The 21,123-nt window shown below is 39.8% G+C and overlaps 1 long non-coding RNA gene across 1 annotated transcript; it reads right to left on the bottom strand.

Moving 5' to 3' along the window:
* Positions 1-1,065: 1,065 nt before the first annotated feature.
* Positions 1,066-10,991, bottom strand: LOC308705893. The gene is made up of 3 exons (XR_014031979.1): positions 10,926-10,991; positions 10,671-10,732; positions 1,066-1,130 (listed from the first exon to the last, which is right to left on the bottom strand). It is a non-coding gene; the product is annotated as an uncharacterized lncRNA (long non-coding RNA).
* Positions 10,992-21,123: the final 10,132 nt, after the last annotated feature.

Below are 21,123 nucleotides of genomic sequence, written 5' to 3'. Positions count from 1 at the left end.
TGTGTGTGTGTGTGTATGTGTGTGTGTGTGTGTGTATGTGTGTGTGTGTGTGTGTGTGTGTGTGTGTGTGTGTGTGTGTGTGTGTGTGTGTGTGTGTGTGTGTGTGTGTGTGTGTGTGTGTGTGTGTGTGTGTGTGAGAGAGAAAGCTTCATCAGTCACTGTCATCAGAGGAAGAGAAACAGTGTGTGTGAAATATTTACAGTAGATCAATACTATAGATTACTAATGGAGAACATTGCGAGTTCAGACTGAGAAAGAAGATCTTGATGAGTGTGTTTGTGTTCAGAAGAGTGTGTAGAAGATTCCAGAAGACAGGAGTGAATAGACCAATGATGATGATGATGATGATGATGATCTTGAGAACATGATGAAGGGTTTGATGAGAATCTCTCCTCAGTTTTGACATCAGAATCAAACTTTACAGGCTCGCCTGGATCATTAGACTAGAAATATACATATTAGATTATCATCAAATACATTGCTTTGAATTTATTCATTTAATATGTTCTTAATCAATAACTTTTCTGTCAATTAAACACAATCTGTAAATGTTTAATAACTGCAGAAAGTCAGTCTGATGAATTTGTCTGAATGTGACACTTTATGACAGGAGAGAAACAACAGTAAATCTGACAGTAAAACTAAGGACTGAAGTTCAGTAATAATCAAACACTCACAGTTTGGATTTAGTTTCTCCATACTGTCACATCTATCAAGTATCTGTCCTCTTTTCTCTGGTGATCCACTGGTTTGTGTCTCATTTCTGTCCTCCATTTTTCTCTCAGTCTTCTTGTTTTCTGCTGATCTGTGATTTCTGCTGATTTTCTTTCTCCTCTTCATTTGAATCTGTTCAATCACACAGACAGAGTTTCATTAAAGCGATATAACATCATATCACGAGACATCAGATCAACTCCTGATCAACATCTGCATGAGCTCAGTGTTATTACAGCATCTCAGATTAACTCTACAATATTCACAATAATCAATGATGATGAGAAATGACAAATATAGAAATGTGAGTTTATGTGTGAGTCCTGATCATAAACATCTTTCTCTTCTCACCTCATGTTTGATCATATTTGATTCATCAGAACGACACTTTACAGCTCCGACTGGATCAACAGAGACTGGAAATGAAGAAAACAACCCGTTATCATCATAATTCTTCCTCTTCCTGTGTGAGTGCGCTGTGCACGCCTGGCTGCCGCTTCACGCTGGAACTTTTGTTTTGTTTGTTTGTTTCGCGTCTACCGTGTCATCTCTTTTCTTGCTGAACTGGACATATGCTTGGACTTTATTACTGTCATTTCCCTGTGGATTTTACTGTGGATATAACGCGGACACTGACAACTTCCCAACTTATCACTGGTACTCATTCAACTCGCACAACTCACACTACTCTGCTGCTATCTGCCGATCTTCGCGCTACTCCATTGTACCTTCTACGTAGGTGGCCGGTGAGTCTCCACTCCTTTGCTTATCAATCGTGGACAGTTTGTTGAATGGTAGGTTACCCCCTATCATTTAATTATTCTGATAAGGTCTTCATGCTGCGTTGATCGTGCAAAATTTGCGTTTTTATTAGTGTTGCTGCTTTCTTGCACTTTATTGCAAGAGAAGTGCGTTCTTCAATTGCCAGTGATGTCGTGTTGTTTCTACGTGTCCGCGGTCTAATTATGCATACTGCACGCAACGTCCCAGTCCCTGCACTGCTTAGAGTTTTAACTCTGGGCTACTCTGTTGTGCCATACCTATGGCGCTTAACTACTCGCTACTCCAACTGCGTTACATGAAAACTCATCCTCGACGCGACTACATACAGGCTCTGCACGGAGCTCGGGATTGCTAGGCGACCGCGCTATGTCCATCGTTCCTGTCGCCTCCATTTCTTATCGCGCTCCCCGTCGTCTTCAGCCATTCCTTCCATCTGGTCGAACCGCTCGGATACCCGCTATTCTATGCTGCCGTCTACTCACCGTGGAATAAATCTTACCTCATTAAAAACTGTTTCCTGTGATCTGTCTCTGACTAATCTACTTACACGCAATGTCTGCGCGTTTCATCCTGCAGTTGCGCTGTTTAACTGTCGGTTTCTCACAGATAAGGCTACTGTGCTTTGTGCTCTAGGCTACTAACTGAGAAAAACGTCGACTTATTGCTCCTCACTGAAACATGGCAAACTCCTAATGACTATTTCCACCAAAATCTTCTCACTCCCTCTGGATACAGCTACCTGGCCAAACCTCGTTTGACATCAAGGGGTGGTGGCCTGGCTGCTGTTTACCGCAGCAGCATTCCAGTCAAAACTATTGACTTTCATGTGACTTCAACCTTTGAATATTTAATTCTCAAAGTTTCTGGTACATCTCCAATGCTCTTGATTCTCCTCTATCGTCCACCTAAATCTTTCTCAAATTTCTTCAGTGAACTGCATGAACTGTTAACCCTCTGCCTTATCCCCTTGTGTTATACAGTGCTATGCATAAGTTTAGACACCCATGCTAAAGTTGACTAAAAAGAGGAATAAAAAATCATCTTTTGGAAATTGAACTTAATGCCTTAATTAATTTTTTTTGGAAATATCCAACCTTTAAGGACCTTTAAGCCTATCATAAATAAATAAATGTTCTTCCTTAAAATACAGGGTGCATAAGTGTGGAGTACTTTCCATAAGATCATCTCTCAATGCAAATCAAACCAGCTATTAGGCTAACTGAAATAAAACCATGCCAATCTCTAGGTATGGTGAAGGCTATGTGATGATGTGGGGCTATTTTAATTCCCAAGGCCAAGGGAACTTTATCATGATGCATAGTATCCTGGATCTGTAACTGGCCTTTAAAAATAAAAATCTGCCTGCCTCTATGGGAATTTAACATAGGGGTGTCCACACTTATGCACCCTGTATTTTAAGGAAGAACATTTATTTATTTACGATACATTATTCATTCACAAAGAAAATTGGTGTCCTTAAAAGTTGGCTTTTTCCAAATTTTTTTAATTAAGGCATTAAGTTCAATTTCCAAAAGATGATTTTTTGCTCCGGGAGTATGGGGTCCGGGGCCCTTTGCTAAGGGCTATCCGGTCCCTGTACGACCGGAGCAGGAGCTTGGTTCGTATTGCCAGCAGTAGGGGTGTCGCAATATACCGGTATTGACGATAATCGTGATATTCAAAGCATGAAATATCGACATCGTGTTAATTTAGAGCAATACAATATACCGGTATTGGTGATATTGGCGTTTTCTAGACGCAGCGCTCGTCCGCGCCCGCGCAGCTAGAGTGAAACACTCTGTCCACACCCGAAAAAAGTAAGCTGAGCTCGCCAGTATTAACAACAGAGTTCTTCGGCTTCAAAGAAAACAGCACCTTAGAGGTGGTCGCACACCGGACGAGAAGCGCAGCGCCACGTCTTTAAAATTCGAACACATTCTGTATGAGTGTACACACACCGGACGAGAAGCACAGCGCGGTTCTATTCGGCGTCTGTCCGCGTCGCCCAGCAACGGCTCAGGACCTTGTTCAAAATCCTGCCGCGACACAGAGCGCAGAAAAAAGTGTTCAGATCACAGACTCAGCAACTATTGTATTTAATTGTACAGATAGTAAATAGTCTATTTATACTATAAAAAACTCTAAAAAACTATTATTTTACAAGTCATCATGGAATGGGAAACGTGACATTAACTGTTAACAGGGGGTTTCTGTGTTCATATATTTAATAAAGGGTGATTATTAAAATTAAGAACCCCGTTTTCTTTACTCATCTTATTTTTGTATTTGTATTTGCACTTGATTTTTTTATTCAAATCTGCTATCTGCATGACTTTATTGGCGCCAGTGCAACAACAGGTTTAAGAGCTTTTCAGTTCTTCAGGAAACCTTCAGACAGTGTTTGGCTTCAGTTTGAAACCAGATAAACTTCACATGCTTGTCTTCCTTCACAAAAATTTGCCATAGATTGAGTACCCCCCCATATATTCTATAGATATCGCGATATATCGATATCGTGAATTCTTTTGGCCACAATAACCGTGGTGTGAAAAATCTAATATCGTGACAGCCCTAGCCAGCAGTAAGTCAGACTTGTTCCCGGTGCGTGTTGGACTCCGGCAGGGCTGCCCTTTGTCACCGGTTCTGTTCATAATTTTTATGGACAGAATTTCTAGGCACAGCCAGGGGCCGGAGGGGGTCAGGTTTGGGGACCACACGATTTCATCTCTGCTCTTTGCGGATGATGTTGTCGTGTTGGCCTCATCGGACCAGGACCTCCAGCATGCACTGGGACGGTTTGCAGCCGAGTGTGAAGCGGCTGGGATGAAAATCAGCACCTCCAAGTCCGAGGCCATGGTTCTCAGTCGGAAAAGGGTGGTTTGCCTGCTTCAGGTTGGTGGAGAGCTCCTGCCTCAAGTGGAGGAGTTCAAGTATCTTGGGGTCTTGTTCACGAGTGAGGGAAGGATGGAACGGGAGATTGACAGGCGGATCGGTGCAGCTTCTGCAGTAATGCGGTCCCTGTACCGGTCTGTCGTGGTGAAGAAGGAGCTGAGCCACAAGGCGAAGCTCTCGATTTACCAGTCAATCTACGTTCCTACTCTCACCTATGGTCATGAGCTGTGGGTCATGACCGAAAGGACAAGATCCCGGATACAAGCGGCCGAAATGAGCTTTCTCCGCAGGGTGGCTGGGCGATCCCTTAGAGATAGGGTGAGAAGCTCGGTCACTCGGGAGGAGCTCAGAGTAGAGCCGCTGCTCCTCCACATCGAGAGGGGTCAGTTGAGGTGGCTCGGGCATCTTTTCCGGATGCCTCCTGGACGCCTTCCCGGGAAGGTGTTCCGGGCATGTCCCACCGGGAGGAGACCCCGGGGAAGACCTAGGACACGCTGGAGAGACTATGTCTCCCGGCTGGCCTGGGAACGCCTCGGTGTCCCCCCGGAAGAGCTGGAGGAAGTGTCTAGGGAGAGGGAAGTCTGGGCATCCCTGCTTAGACTGCTGCCCCCGCGACCCGGCCCCGGATAAGCGGTAGAAGATGGATGGATGGATGGATTTTTTTTAATTCCTCTTTTTAGTCAACTTTAGCATGGGTGTCTAAACGTATGCATAGCACTGTATTACTTGGTGATTTCAACATACATGTTGATACTGTTTGTGCAGAATCATGTGAACTCTTGTCAGTGTTTGAATATTTCAATCTTGTACAACATGTCGATTTTGCTACACACTCAAAAGGTCACACACTGGATCTGGTCTGCACTGCTGGTCTACTCAATGTTTTCGTGCTTGGTTCTCAAATTGGACTGTCTGATCCAGTGGCGGATACAAGTCAAGTCAAGTCAAGTCAAGTCAAGTCAAGTATATTTGTATAGCGCTTTTCACAATACAGATTGTATCAAAGCAGCTTCACAGTATTAAATTACAGAACGTCATTAATAGGTGGGCCTGGTGAATATACGGAGGGGCCTCAGTTTTTTAATCTTATATACACGCCGAGTGGCGTAACTTTGCTAAATCAGATATATGTACAATAACATTACCATGTCCAGCAATCGATTTAAATAGTAGGCTACATGGTTTAATTTGTCATTTAATGAGATGTAGCCTAATATATGTTGTCAGTGCCGAGAATTTTCGTGTGAATAAATACATAGATCCGCCTCTTTGAACAATGTATACCTTAAAGGTCCAGTGGTAGAACCTTCGCCAACCGTGTCAGAGTTTCTGGGTTCTAATCCGCACACGTATAGTTTTTTTTTTTCTCATCAAAACCAATTATGTTCATCAGTGGTTGTATATCAAGCAGGGACACGTTTGTGTGTATTATGTTTTGCGATTTCATCAGAACGACTAGAGAGTATCCGCAACGCAACGGATTGAAGCGCGCGTCCGAGTGAAGACAGTGCGGCGTGTGTGCGAGCCACACGAGAAAACACTGTATCCGTGCCACTGATCGTAGTGGCAACGAGCACTTTGATCACTTGATTTAAAAAACACATTTCAGCACTAGATCGTCTCTTATTTAAAAAACGAACGAAATGAATGCTCTGCCAGTTAACTGGAGATGTTTAATATATTTGTAGAATTGGGACATTCGTGCCACGAGATGTTTTAAAAAGTGGAGCACCTCTTATAAGTAGAGTTGTACCTTCTACACACACGGCTCCCTGGTTTACCCCTGCACTTCGCAATCTAAAAACAGCTGGTCGTCGTCTTGAACGCCTTTACAAGAAAACTGGTTTGACTGTTCACCTTACTGCTTACACTGACCATATCCAGTTGTACAAATCTGCTATAAACACTGCACGCTCTAGTTACTACTCTACTATTATTAATAATGCATCTTCTCGACCCAAAGCACTTTTCTCTTTAGTCAATAAACTCACCAACTCTCCAGCACCTGTCATAAGTAACTCAGCAGACCTATCCTGGTTCACCTGGTTTACCTCCTACCTGTCTGGTCGCCAGCATTACATCTCTATCCGCCAGGCTAAGTCCACTCCTGCCTCTGTCCCACACGGTGTTCCCCAGGGTTCTGTTCTTGGGCCTCTCCTCTTCATCATCTACATGCTCCCACTAGGTAACATCATCCGTCATCATGGCTTTAACTTCCATTGCTCCTTTCCTCAGTAATTCCATATCAGCTTGTATTGATCATATAAATTCTTGGATGACCAGTAATTTTCTCAAACTCAACACTGATAAAACAGATCTACTTCTTATTAGTTCACCTCAAATTACATCCCGTTTCTGTTGACAATGTTAACATTGCTGGAGTTTTGGTTCAACCTTCCACCACTGTCAAAAACCTTGGTATAATCTTTGATTCCTCTCTTTCCTTCCTTCCACACATCTCCTCACTCACTAAGTCTTCCTTCTTTCACCTACGCAATATCGCTCGCTTACGTCTATTTCTGAATATCAGTGATGCTGAGACCCTAGTTCACGCTTTCATCACTTCACGGCTTGTCTACTGCAATTCTTTCTTCACTGGCTACCGGTACGCTTCCGTATTCAATACAAGATATTCCTTATCACATTCAAAGCACTCCAGGGCACGAAGCTCCCGTTCCACCACATCCCAAAGATGCTCTATTGGGTTGAGATCTGGTGACTGTGGGGGCCATTTTAGTACAGTGAACTCATTGTCATGTTCAAGAAACCAATTTGAAATGATTCAAGCTTTGTGACATGGTGCATTATCCTGCTGGAAGTAGCCATCAGAGGATGGGTACATGGTGGTCATAAAGGGATGGACATGGTCAGAAACAATGCTCAGGTAGGCCGTGGCATTTAAACGATGCCCAATTGGCACTAAGGGGCCTAAAGTGTGCCAAGAAAACATCCCCCACACCATTACACCACCACCACCAGCCTGCACAGTGGTAACAAGGCATGATGGATCCATGTTCTCATTCTGTTTACGCCAAATTCTGACTCTACCATCTGAATGTCTCAACAGAAATCGAGACTCATCAGACCAGGCAACATTTTCTAGTCTTCAACTGTCTAATTTTGGTGAGCTCGTGCAAATTGTAGCCTCTTTTTCCTATTTGTAGCGGAGATGAGTGGTACCCGGTGGGGTCTTCTGCTGTTGTAGCCCATCCGCCTCAAGGTTGTGCGTGTTGTGGCTTCACAAATGCTTTGCTGCATGCCTCGGTTGTAACGAGTGGTTATTTCAGTCAAAGTTGCTCTTCTATCAGCTTGACTCAGTCGGCCCATTCTCCTCTGACCTCTAGCATCAACAAGGCATTTTCGCCCACAGGACTGCCGCATACTGGATGTTTTTCCCTTTTCACACCATTCTTTGTAAACCCTAGAAATGGTTGTGCGTGAAAATCCCAGTAACTGAGCAGATTGTGAAATACTCAGACTGGCCCGTCTGGCACCAACAACCATGCCACGCTCAAAATTGCTTAAATCACCTTTCTTTCCCATTCTGACATTCAGTTTGGAGTTCAGGAGATTGTCTTGACCAGAACCACACCCCTAAATGCATTGAAGCAACTGCCATGTGATTGGTTGATTAGATAATTGCATTAATGAGAAATTGAACAGGTGTTCCTAATAATCCTTTAGGTGAGTGTATATTGTACTTTATTGTAAAGCTACCTTGAGTTTCCTGAAAGGCGCTATATAAAATAAACGCATTATTATTATTATAATTATAATACAGAGACTGAACTGATAATATAGATTCAGATAATAGATTCACTCATGTTATAGTTGTAAAATGTTATATGTGTCAGCTATTAAAGCCCTTCATGCAAAACGCATAAAAAATAATTCAAGCTTGGTTTCACATGATTTAATTATACTGACATTAGGCAAGGCAAGGCAAGTTTATTTATATAGCACATTTCATACACAATGACAATTCAAAGTGCTTTACATAGAAGAAATAAAAATAATAAAAATAATACAGTACAGTACAGTCGGACTAACATTGGCACAGTGCTCATTCATTAAATGCATAGCTAAACAGATGTGTTTTGAGTCTGGATTTGAAAGTGACTACAGTAGGAGCACGCCTGATCCCCTCTGGAAGCTGGTCCAGCATAATAGCTAAAAGCGGACTCGCCATGTTTAGAGTGAACCCTGGGTATTTCTAGCTGATATGATCCTAGTGATCTGAGTGATCTGTTGGGTTTATATTCAGTGAGCATATCTGCGATATATTGAGGTCCTAGACCATTGAATGATTTATATACCAGTAATAATACTTTAAAAGCAATCCTAAATTTAACTGGGAGCCAGTGTAAAGACCTGAGGACTGGTGTGATATGTTCATATTTTCTGGTTCTGCTCAGAATCCTGGCGGCAGCGTTCTGTATGAGCTGCAACTGTCTTATGGTCTTTTTGGGAAGGCCAGTGAGGAGTCCATTACAGTAATCCACCCTGCTGGTGATGAAAGCATGCACAAGTTTCTCTAAGTCTTGTCTGGAAACAAAGCATCTAATTCTTGCAATATTTTTGAGATGATAGTATGCTGAGTTAGTTATTGCTTTGACATGACTACTGAAACTGAGGTCTTTTTTATTTTTAAAGGCCAGTTACTTCATGGATCCAGGATATTATGCATCATGATAAAGTTCCCTTGGCCTTTGTAATTAAAATAGCCCCACATCATCACATAGCCTTCACATGTTAGCCTTTATATAGCCTTCGGTATATAAATCATTCAATGGTCTAGGACCTCAATATATCGCAGATATGCTCACTGAATATAAACCCAACAGATCACTCAGATCACTAGGATCATATCAGCTAGAAATACCAAGATCTAGTGACTCTAGTGTCACACCAAGATTCCTGACTTGATGTTTAGTTGTTTGACCCCTAGAGTGAAGGTATGTTTCCAAATGCAATGACTTCAGTTTTGTCTTTGTTTAACTGAAGAAAGTTTTGACACATCCAACTGTTGACTTCATCGATGCATTGGCACAGGGAGTCAATGGGGCTGTAATCGTTAGGTGATAGGGCTAAGTAGAGCTGTGTGTCGTCTGCATAGCTGTGGTAAGAGATCTGGTTCTTTCTCATTATTTGGCTCATTGGGAGCATATACAGGTTGAACAGGAGTGGCGCAAGAATTGAGCCTTGAGGGACTCCGCATGTCATGGATGTCCACTCAGACTTATGGTCTCCTATACTCACATAATAACCTCTCCCATCTAAGTATGACCTGAACCATTTTAAGACTATCCCAGAAAGCCCCACCCAGTTTTCCAGCCTGTCATGTGGTATGTTGTGATCGACAGTGTCAAATGCAGCACTGAGGTCGAGTAGCACCAGCACTGATAATTTGCCTGAATCAGTATTTAAGCGAATATCGTTTATTATCTTTATGAGCGCTGTCTCTGTGCTGTGGTGCGGTCGGAAACCAGATTGAAAATTGTCAAAGTATCCGTTCGAGCATAAGAATTTGTTCAGCTGATTGAAGACAACTTTTTCAATGATCTTGCCTATGAAAGGAAGATTTGAGATCGGCCTATAGTTGCTTAATATGGTCTTATCCAGATTACTCTTTTTCAGGAGGGGCTTGACAACTGCAGTTTTCAGGGAGTTTGGAAAACTCCCAGAGAGAAGTGAAGCATTTACCACTTCTAGAAGATCTGCTTCTAAACTGTTTAACACACTTTTGAAAAATGATGTGGGAAGTGTGTCAAGAGCGCATGTTGATGTTTTAAGGTGCTATACGGTTTCTTCCAAAATTTTGCCATCAATTTCTTTGAAATCAGATATAGTAACTACTTTCTCAGGTGGTCTGATCTGTCTGACCCCAGCGCAACTCAAGGATGTGCTGATCACCTTTCTGATATTATTGATTTTCTCAGAGAAGAAAGAAGCAAACTCACTGCACTTGCTGTCTGAGAGCATTTCACTGGGAATCTGGCTTGGGGGGTTTGTCAGTCTCTCTACAGTAGCAAAAAGAGTGCGTGTGTTGTTTAAATTACTGTTTATAATATTTGAGAAGAAAGTCTGTCTAGCTTTGCCTAGTTCCATATTGAAAGCATGAAGGCTGTCTTTGTAGATGTTATAATGGACTACAAGTTTTGTCTTCCGCCACATGCGCTCTGCTTTTCTGCATTGTCTTTTCATATTTTGCACTGCATTAGTCTTATACATACATACATACATACATATATATATATAATGACTGATATTAGTCTACTCACAGTCTGATCTGTATTCATGTTTTCACTCTTTATGTCTTCATGTGTTTCTTCCTGATTTACATCTAATTTAAACAATGAAACAAGGAATAGAGACAAACAATAATTACAATTTTACAAACATTCAATAATTTACAAGTACCAGCTATCAAAGTATTTATTGTAAAATAGCAAATAATCCAGTCCGAAAATAAAGCTCCTCAGTAAAGTAAGCTTGAATGAATAATTAAATTATGCATTTAGAAACATGTTCCTCACCTGTGAGAAGAAGAGAGATGACTATAAAATAAAGTCATGCAGTGAGAATCCCAGTGTCATCAGTAGATACAGGAGAACACACTGAATACAGAGTCTGCTCTGCTCTTATAGTGGCAGAGACAGGAACAAGGATTCCTGACTATGGCAAGCCGTTTTAACATTTAATCATTTAAACCGACTAGTCTCTATTTTCATGCTACTAGTACTTATTCATTAGCTACTAGTGCTTATTCTTTAGGTACTAGTGCCTATTATTTAGATACTAGTGCTTATTAATTAGATACTAGTACTTATTAAATAGATACTAGTACTTATTCTTTAGATACTAGTACTTATTCTTTAGATACTAGTACCTATTAATTAGATACTAGTACTTATAAATTAGCTACTAGTACTTATTCAATAGATACTAGTACCTATTTATTAGATACTAGTATTTATTCCAAATGTTACTAGTACGATTTTTTATTTTACTAGTAAGATTTTTAATTGAACTCTCCAGTGGCCGTTCTGACTAGTCATAACATAAGACGAGTAAAAACGCAGTTGTGACTAGTAAAATACAAAAATCTTACTAGTAACATTCGGAATAAATACTAGTATCTAATAAATAGGTACTAGTATCTAAAGAATTAGTACTAGTATCTAAAGAATAAGTACTAGTATCTAATGAATAAGTACTAGTAGCTAATTTATAAGTACTAGTATCTATTTAATAAGTACTAGTAGCTAATTAATAAGTACTAGTATCTAAAAAATAAGTACTAGTACCTAATGAATAACTACTAGTATCTAATAAAAACGTACTAGTCACAATTGGAATACACACTAGTCACAACTGAATAGTTGATATCTGAATGACAGATCCCCGTAGAAGTCAATGGCAAAAAATAAATAAAAAATGTACTAGTAACAAAAGAATAGTTACTAGTCACTATTGGAATAAGTACTTGTATCTAATGAATAAGTACTAGTATCTATTTAATAGGTACTAGTATCTAATGAATAAGTATCTAATAATAAGTAGTAACTAATGAATAAGTACTAGTATCTAATAAATAAGAACTAGTATCTAATAAATAAGAACTAGTATCTAATGAATAAGGACTAGTACTTAATGGAATATATACTAGTATCTAAAAAATAAATACTAGTAGCATGAAAATAGAGACTAGTCGGTTTAAATGATTAAATGTTAAAACGGCTTGCCATATCCTGACATGTATGTACACGCTGGAATTCCCTCCAGAAATATATCTCATATTTATAGAAGGTGAAGCTAAAACTGCTGATGTGTGTTAGACTGGTTTCGTTCTCTGTGTTGTTGAGCATGTTTTTTATTTATAAATTAGCTTATTTCACAAATAATCAAGTAGTTTAACAGATTCCCAGTGTAGAGATGGTAAACTGGTGTTATATGATGATATTGTCTTGATCTGGTAATAACTCTAGCTGCTGTATTTTGCACTATAACTGTAGTTTGTTGATTGATAATGATCAGGATAATCTAGTAATGCATTACAGTAATCCAGTCATGAACGCTTTATGAGCTTTTCTGCATCAGAAACATGTTCTGTATTTTGGTGTTTCTGAGGTGAATAACGCTGAAGGATCAGCCAGATCTTTAACTGTACATGATGAAGACTTTTACAGACCCACATTTGACACACAATAACACTTTACATCCAAACACAAGCTCTTCTTTCTGCTCAATCTTTATCATGCAGTAAATATTTACACGTCAGAGTTGTAAGTTGTTACTATATTAATCAGTTTTCATGTAACAGATTCATGTATCTTGTGACAAACAACATCTCTATGGTTTACAGAGTAAATGAGGTGTCCTGATGTGTTCTGACATGCTCAGTGAGTGCTTTGAATCAATAATGTCACATGGTGCTTTCCCACAGAGCAGAGACATGACATGCATCTCAGTACCACAGGAACCTCTTTAGCATGAGATGTAACCTGTTAATAGAAACATGAAAATAAGTCTTTGCTGCACAACAATTTTACATTTCATTGGAGTAATTGAACAAACTTAAGGATTCAAGGAAGTCTGTGAACTTTGAACACCAACTTTATTTTAACTTATCACAGAATATTTCTCAGTCTTTATTGTCCCCAAACAACCTCTTCTGTTCTTAAATGTCAGGTTGTCATCTAGAGTTCGGCGCCACACACTCATAGACATCAGGCTGAGAAACACACTGATCCACAGTGGACTTTACAAACTCTCTGCAACCGCAGCAGAACATGAACATCAGGAACACCTGAAGGCCACGAGCCTCCTCTCCTTCTAAACATATTAAAGTCATGCAGAAAGATTAGAAATAAATATCCACAGTGAGTCTGTCAGTGAGTTTTGCTGGATGGTTAAGCGAAAAATATATATTTTTTAAATGATACGAACATGTGTGTGTGTGTGTATCAGAGAACCTCACATGAGGAGGATCATATTTAACATGGAAAACACAATACTGTCACAACCAGATGAACATGCAGTATTTCACTGATAACTGACATCAAGAGAATTTTAGATTCAGAACAAAAAACTACACAATTATATGAAAATATAACACCATTCACACACTTACACTATTTACACTTATTCCAAAGCCTAATAAACGGACACAGTTGATTTCTCCCGCTGGTTTGTTTTCTGATGAAGATTGAAGGTCTGGAAACATTAGTTTATCATGTTCTGTTATGAATGAAGATGCTGTCCAGATCTCCAGAGTCCAGAAGAAACTTTATAAAGAGACACATGCCGTGTTCATCATCATCTTCATCAATATTCACTGAAATATAAATAAAATATTGATCATCTGATCATCAGAGCTGCAGTGTATGATCACAGACATGAAGCCCAAACATGATCTTACATTAGTTTCAGGCCTCCTCACATCATTGATTCAGATATCATGATCTCAGCTCATGTTTGATGTTCTCTGATGATTCAGATCCACTCTTTACAGGAGTGTGTGGATCCACAGAAACTGTGTATGAAGAAACATAATATTATCTTCAGTTTAAAGAGGGACAGAACAAACACATACAACACTAAAACTGCACAAGATAATAATGATGATGATAAAGCTGATAATCTGTTGATGACAGGCAAATGAAGTTTTACTTCTGATGAAACGAGACACTGACACTGTTTTCATCTTGTTGTGGCAAAAACAATAACTAACAAAACAGCATCAAGGCATAAGAAACATTCAGAGTCAAATTGTATTAAAGAGAAAAAGGTTTATTCTCTTTAAGAGGTTTGTTCACAAAAATACCGCGACAGCTACCTCGTGGTAGGAACAAGACCTGACCACACAGAAAAACAGACGGTCTTTTATACCTATAGTCTCTTCTCCTGTAACTTTCCGCTCCCCCAATGAACCAGATCTAGCTGGATCTAAGAGGTACAGTGGTCTTTCTAAGTGGTCGTTCTCACCCCCGTGAGGTCAAAGCCAGATAACCCGTCTACCTTTTGTTGAAATTAATGGCCCTTCTGGCCACCCTCTGTGTTTTATTGCTCTCCCACCTGTATGGCCGAAAAGTCTTTGTTTGTAGCCTGAATACAAATTATCCATACTAAAAGAGTTCGAAGGCTCATCTGACCATTTGTTTTGCTGTGTGTGCTTTTGTTCCCGTCACAAACATACATACATACATCCCAGGAGATTGAATTGAAAGAAAACCCACACAATATCTGAGAAGTAAATGGGAAAGAGTAAAATATAAAATTTCCATAACAATTCCTCCTCTTTATCATTCTCTGATAAACGATTTAGTTTCATTAACATTAGTTTTGATCAAATAAATAAGTATTTTATCTTAAACCGGGCTAAAAATTAATAAACATTGTCATCACGTTTTTTTTTTTTTTCGGTTGAGAACCAGACCCTCATTTCAGACCCTGCATCCTTCTAACCAATGTAGTTGTTCAAAATTAACTCTAATACTTCCATTACGGACTGTCTTTCATAGCTTATTACACATCAGTTAATAGATTTTCTACATTTGCACCTAACAAATCAATACCTAGTTTGATTCAATCAAATAAAATCATAAAACTTTTCTTCAACCATTAATTGGTCAACATTTTCCTCCAGGTCTGTTGATCATCTTGTTGCCTCATGGATGTTCCGTTTTCACCAATATGACACTTTGCGTGCCGTAGAGAGGATTTTCCACCGTAGGCAGGGAGAGATATGTTTCTAGCACATATCATTGATCCCCCACTTTATTCTTTGCGTTGGCGTGTGGGGTTGCTGATGTTGGTTTTGTAGTTTAAGGTGAGATGCTTGGACCCAGGTCTAACACTCTTCAATAATTTTCAAATCCTTACAAGATTTTCCTTTAGATCACGATCGCACCCCCACTGGAATGAGTCATTTACTGTCTGCTGTCACCTGTGAAAGCAGCCCTTCAGTGATTTTGTTAGTGACCGCTTGTCTTCTCGTCCCTTTTGGTGTGACCTGTGGAATTTTCAACCTGAAACATATCATCGGATAATTTCTTGCTCATTGAATAGCACTCAGGGTCCTTTTCCCCTGAAGAACACTCATCCCACGTTGCTCATGTTAACAAAACAATACAGAATCAGTTCTGTTTGGTTCAATCCATCCTGACATCCTGCAGAATGAAAATTTTAAGTTAGGCATTACACAGGGTTAGGCACTGTTTCTTCACTTTGCTCATGTTAATAAGACAAAATGTATACATTTGGAAAAGAATCAGTTCTGTTTGATGCAATCCATTCTTCTGACATCCTGAAAAATGAAAATTTTAAGTTATGCGCTGCGCAGGTGTGGCACCTTTCTGCCACAATAATAACCCAGGCCAGGATAACTAGTCAAATTCATCCATAGCCATTGTTTTCACTGGGCACAGTCTGCCCTGCCCGTTCACTCCTGTATGACAAGATCAGCTGGTTTTAGACAAATGGTCCTTCTAACCTCCTGGGCTTTCCTGTCCTTCTGACCCCCCCTGAAGAGTTGAAAGGCTCTTATCTGACCATTTGTTCATGTGTGTGTGTGTCTTTGCTCATGCCATGTGCGCAAAAGTCTGCATCTCTGTAAAGAAAAACTAATGTTGAGGTTATTGTCACATAGTTTTCTTTTGTCTGCTGTGCTGCCGCATGCCCTGGCGTGTCCTGTTGAAACAATTCTTGTTATTAGCACACTTACAGATACAAACAATGCACACAGCAATTTTGTTTGGGGGAATAATGGCTTCTTGCAGGGCTTTTACCCAATTAAACCCAATGTCCTTCCAACATTTAGCTTCCCACCTGTGCGATGGCTTTCAGCAAATGTGAACCCCTTAGTAAACCATATTTGGCAACTGTTATCATCCTCCTCTTGATGCACGAGATCTCATCTCGTGCATCAATTTAACATAATAAGATTCTCTTACATTTATCAGACGCTTTTATCCAAAGCGATTTACATTTCAAGGTACACATTTACTTTCTTATCAGTTCTTGCTTTCCCTCGGAAATCAAACCCATGACCTTGGCGTTACAGGTGCCAAACTCTAATGTTTGAGCTACAGGAAAACTGCAATATTTGTTCATATTTATTTGGTAACATTTGTTTGGATAAAGTTTGTCCTTCAGCCAAATTTCCTTTAGACATCTTTCTCTGCCTCTAAAATAAAAATAGTACCACAATTTCATCTTCTTATCAAACTGTTTTAAGGCAACGGCCCCTAGTCTCACAGCGTTTCTTGCTTTTCAGGCCTATTGTTTGGTCTCTTAACCCTCTGGGGTCTAAGGTGTTTTTGGGGTCCTTGAGATGTTCTGACATGCCCTGACATTTGTGCTTTTTTCAGTTGCTTATAAACATATTTATGGCAAAAAAAATTACACACTATTTAGCACAAACAGGGCTACCATAATATGTGAGCAACAAGAATGTACATGTCTGCATTTTTGAGAGAATAATGTTTATGCGTGGTTATTGAAAAAACTAAAAACTAAAGTTTCTGAAATAAGACCACAAAACACATACTAAATATATGTCAATAAGACTTTTGTCTAATGGATGTCATCGCCTAGTGTTTTTTCTTGAAATTATGTGAAAATCACCCTGCCTAATCATTCACATAACACAATACATTGATTTGAATTTTGCAAAGTACTTTCTGTTTGGAAAGGCAATATGCGGAGTGGGCGTCACAGATCATGCATATTTAGTGATTCACACCTTAGGAGACAATGGGGCCTGCATACTTAATTAGCCATTCATTCAGGTGAGTCACTGAGCCACAAGAATGCAAGAGCAACAGTTGGAAGCATCTCAATTCTTTTTTATTTTTCCACATATTGTGCTTGCAATTTGGCCTATAATATCCAAGGAAAACATGTCTAGTAATTGTGCAGTTAATTCTCATACTGTATTTTCAGTTTTGGAATATTTATCCTCTCCCCAAATTTGTCACTAATAAAAGACAATAAAAATTATTTAAAGAAAAGGCTTATATTTACCTTTTAATAGTTTGTTTACATCTACCTTGTAAATATATTTTTTTATTAAAAAGGTTACAATTACAACAACAATTCAAGTGTAATCTTTCTTTGTAAAAACTAAAGTATAGCCTACATTTTATCATACATATTTCAAAGTTAAGGATTTGATTGATTATTTGATTACTTTATTTTTGACAAAACATACTATATTTAACATGAGCAAATATTGGCAAACAAAAGCTTATTTGAGGTGGCAGATATTTTACAGTAAAAATGTATAATCTATCCAAAACTAATCAACGAAATGTTGTCTTTCATTTTTATTATAAGAAATATAAATGTTAATTTGCAGTTTAATACGTTGCTTATACAAATACATTTTATTTCAACATATTTCAGTCGATTTTTACTCAGTATAGCAATATAGTGCAGGGCCATATGTAGCAAAATAAAGTGTTTGGAACATTTCATATAGATTTTTGCAAATGATGTTTTTTGACTTCTTCAGACCCTATAGTTTGCAAAACTACCTGTTTCCGATTTTTTCCCGGGCTGCACAGGCCCAAAATCCAAGATGGCGGACATATCACCAAAAATTGCAAATAATCGCCTTTTTAAACATTTCAAATGGATATATGTTAGGTATATCATTATATACATACATTTTCTAATTAACTGATTGACTTGGGTAATAAATATGACCATGGGTAACATGAATTATCATGATTATCAACCAATGATGGGTGTAACCACCATTATGCTATTTATTGGCATACCCGGAAAAACGCATTGACTAATTAAAAGTTTCCTTCATATAACCTAATAATCATTTTAATTAAAATAATGTTCTGCGCTCACCACAATAATTCTGTTAAAGGTGAACTAAGTAACTTTTTTTACCTTAACTGAACAGCTTCGGATCGGTTATATAATCGGTTATATTACTTATTTCGGGTTGAATGGTGGTCGTTTCGCACCCCCCTGGTGCCCGTGAGTGGAAAATACGCACTTGCAACTTTGAGACTGCGGGCCGCCGGCCGCCGCGTCAGGAAGTCTCGCGTGATATCAGGTCTCGCGATGTAAACAATTGCTTTATGGCCAAAAGAAATCTGCTAAAATGCTGTCATTATTGCGCTCCCTCACGCTGTCCGTACCCGAAAGAATAAGACGTTTTAAAGAATGTCCCATCTGCTCTGATGTCGTTGATCTGCTAGCCTCTGGTGTCTGAGAATAGCCAAAAGAGTTTTTACAACAGTGTTGTCAAATATCTATTCCGAAGCTGTGGGGGGAGCTCTAGAGAGAAACCTGCGAGCAAAAAGCGAGAATACAGCGAAGAAATCCCGAAGCTACTGAGTGCTGCTTTAACAATCAGATGACATGGAAAATTATTGGGGAGAATGGATTACATGAAGCCAATGGAAAGATGGGAAAGATAGCCAGCCTTTGTTACTAGGAAACGATAAACAAAATGAAACTTTTGAGCTTTTGCAGGAAGAGGGATATTATTTTTCCAGCCTGGGCAACTGGTGTTTTTTTACTTGCTAGGACCCCACTGAATACAAAACAACCTGTTTCCAATTTGTTTCTTCATTTTTAGTGCCAAAATTAAAGATGGCAGACAATATGCAGACAAATCACAAAAAATAAAATATATAATCTTTTCCCTTCTATAAAGGCTTTAAAATGGTAAACTTTTGATGAATGTATTCCTATTTTCTAAATATTTATTGGATCATTTGCCAAAAAATTGGGTGAAAAAAATAGAAACATTGGAAAAAATGGGGAAAAAAATCTGCATTTTGTTTCATTATTGAAGAGTTCAACAAAACAGTCAGCCATTGTCACTCAAGTATTTATCCTCATCACTCTCACTGTCACTGTCTGACTTTTCAATATTGGTGCATGTCTCCTCAGAGCCCTCACACCTGCAAAGTTGCGTGCATGGTAAGTTGTTGCTCCTGCAAGAACACCTTCTACTGCATTGGCTGGCAAGACAAGAGCACTTCACAAGCTCCACAACAGCCTCTGGTGCTGGTGGAAGTTTTGACAGGACAGGAGCCCATTGCCCATCATCAATTTGCCTCCATCCCAGTGATAGTGCGTCAAGAATCTTTGGAGCAGGCACTGCATCTTGTGCCCAAACATTTGCTTGCCAGTGTGCTCTCAGAATGGGCTCTGTAACTGCTCCTGAAGTGGGACATAGTTTCCCCACTCCCTGGTTGGGTTTTAGAGTTTTAAACATGTTCCACCGAAGGGCTTTAGCTGTTTCATAACCAGGTTTGAAGAGCTGACACATGAATTTCTCACATCCAGCTAACACGTCTGGAGATGGATGAGGACCTACACCAAGCCTACAAAGTGCATTAATGACATCATCGTCTGTCTCCATGAATGGCTTGAAACAAGAAACCTTTCCTTTCCCACGGATATGGCCTGTGGTATCGCAACCTGGGAGTGCATGGAACCCTGGTAATGCTACTGCGTACATGATCAGTAGAGTGTCCGCCTCTTCTTGTGAGCTCCTCATGCTCACCATGTTAACTTTTGAGGCCATAACACCTTTGTGTGTGTGAACTGTAATTGACAGTTTACATAGTTCAACAGCGTTATGAGCAAGGTAGAGAATGAGGTTGGCTTTTTTCTGCCATGCTTTTTTCTGCATGAGGAGCTCACAAGAAGAGGCGGACACTCTACTGATCATGTATGCAGTAGCAGTAAGTCATTTTGGTAAAACCCCACATACTGTATCTACACATGTGACACAGATGTCTTGGTGCTTGCCCTACAAAGGGTACCAGACCTCAACAAAGACAGTCTCATTAATATGGGCACTGGAGATCGTCGACGAAAGATACAACTCCAACCTATTTACGTGGCTCTTGGCCCAGAGCGTGCAGTGGCATTACCAGGGTTCCATGCACTCCCAGGTTGCGATACCACAGGCCATATCCGTGGGAAAGGAAAGGTTTCTTGTTTCAAGCCATTCATGGAGACAGACGATGATGTCATTAATGCACTTTGTAGGCTTGGTGTAGGTCCTCATCCATCTCCAGACGTGTTAGCTGGATGTGAGAAATTCATGTGTCAGTTCTTCAAACCTGGTTATGAAACAGCTAAAGCCCTTCGGTGGAACATGTTTAAAACTCTAAAACCCAACCAGGGAGTGGGAAAACTATGTCCCACTTCAGGAGCAGTTACAGAGCCCATTCTGAGAGCACACTGGCAAGCAAATGTTTGGGCACAAGATGCAGTGCCTGCTCCAAAGATTCTTGACGCACTATCACTGGGATGGAGGCAAATTGATGATGGGCAATGGGCTCCTGTCCTGTCAAAACTTCCACCAGCACCAGAGGCTGTTGTGGAGCTTGTGAAGTGCTCTTGTCTTGCCAGCCAATGCAGTAGAAGGTGTTCTTGCAAGAGCAACAACTTACCATGCACGCAACTTTGCAGGTGTGAGGGCTCTGAGGTATGGCAAGCTGTTTTAACTTTTATTAATTTCCAGGATATGAATCCTTGATATCCAGGGCTGGACTGGTAATCTGGCATACCGTGCAAATGTGGGCCGACGTGCTTTTTGGGCCGATACATCTAATACTTTTTTTTTTTTAACGGCCCATAAAACTCGTACATCGGCGGCCCATTCGTTTTGTTTTGTTTAATTGACGGCGCTGGGTTAGTGCCGGTGTAATGCATTGGTCAAAAAAACGTAAGCGTCAGTTTTTTTGA

The sequence above is a fragment of the Scardinius erythrophthalmus genome, assembly GCF_964197995.2.
Source record: "Scardinius erythrophthalmus genome assembly, chromosome: 17".
In the NCBI taxonomy this organism is placed as follows: domain Eukaryota; kingdom Metazoa; phylum Chordata; class Actinopteri; order Cypriniformes; family Leuciscidae; genus Scardinius; species Scardinius erythrophthalmus.
Note: the sequence above shows the minus strand (reverse complement) of the source record. Positions and strands in the feature narration are given on the sequence as shown.